This window comes from Saimiri boliviensis, chromosome 11 (genome assembly GCF_048565385.1).
Source record: "Saimiri boliviensis isolate mSaiBol1 chromosome 11, mSaiBol1.pri, whole genome shotgun sequence".
Classification (NCBI taxonomy): Eukaryota; Metazoa; Chordata; class Mammalia; order Primates; family Cebidae; genus Saimiri; species Saimiri boliviensis.
The window spans coordinates 59,363,364-59,364,630 of NC_133459.1; the positions used below are offsets into that span (position 1 = coordinate 59,363,364).

At 39.1% G+C, this 1,267-nt stretch overlaps 1 pseudogene; it reads right to left on the bottom strand.

Annotated features, from left to right (window-relative positions):
• Window positions 1-302: 302 nt before the first annotated feature.
• On the bottom strand, window positions 303-1,011 carry LOC101031297 (large ribosomal subunit protein eL6 pseudogene; annotated as a pseudogene).
• Window positions 1,012-1,267: the final 256 nt, after the last annotated feature.

Here is a 1,267-nt window from a genome sequence, read left to right on the forward strand (position 1 = left end):
TTTTTTATGGAATAAGTAAATTTCTTTGTATTGCAAGTTTGCTAGAATTGTTTTAATCAAAATTAGATGCTGATCCTCATCAGATGCTTTTTCGGTATTTAGGTAATCACATGATTTGCCTCTATTTTCTGTAGTCAGCCATTTAATTAGGTTCTTAAGATATTGCGAACACCAATTTGTGATGACAAGTACCATTCATCAGGGCAAACACAGATTGCAGGTATCCCTAAAGCTGGGGAATAGCTTTGATTTTTGGTAAAATCTGTGAGTCCATAGCTTCTGATCAATCTTGCGCTGCTCTGTCATCTCATATTCCTCTTATCACGAGAATCGAAGATCACACCTTCCTGGTGTCTGGTCTGTAGCAGCTTCTTCTTGAAGTAAGCATCAGTAAGATGTTTTGGAATTTTTACATTGCTGTTACCAATTTTGGTGGAGGTGGCAAAGACAGATTTCTGGTGTGTTCTTCATAGAGGAACTCAACTGAGGACCAGAGGTCTAGTTACAATTAACAAGCCACTAACCAGCTGCTTCAGAAAAACCACCCTCTTGCCCCTGGGGTGTCCAGTGAGGATGACCATTATGGTCCCGGGGGTAATGCTGGCTTGTGGTTTTCTCACATGCGAACTGAAGGGTTTTCTGCCATGGCTCAACACCTTTTGAGGCACATCTTCAGTAGGATAATACGTAGGCATTTTGTGAAGTTTAATCGCCAGGGTACTGCCATTCTTGTCACCACCAACTGGTTTTGTAAAAGTTGCAAGAATCTTCTCCTTTTTCTTTTCAACCTTGGATTTGGTGGCTGAGTACTTTCTCTTGTACATTGCCTTCCTAGAATGCACTGCAGATCTGGAGAACCTGGCAATTCCTCTGACAAGGACTGGATTGCAGCTGCAATGGGGGGTTCCCCTTCTTGAACTTTTTAGCCTTGAGTTTACCCTTTTTCACCTTGCCACCAGCATCAGCCTTCTTGGCTTCGAGTTTCTTCTCTTTAGTATCTGGCTTCTCAATTTTTTTTTTTTACCTGCCATCTTGCAAGACAGGAAAGATCAATTTGTCTCTTTTATTCAATTTATGCAGTATGTTGGTTGAGTTTTGAATGTCAAGCCAACCTTGAATTCTTGGATTAAACCAAAATTGGTCATGATTTGTTATCCTTTTTAATATATTGCTATTTTTTTTTTGCTAATTTCTTAAAGTTTTATGTCTGTTCATAAGAGAGATTGGTTGATTATAATTTTATTTTCTTAAACTGTACTCATCAAGT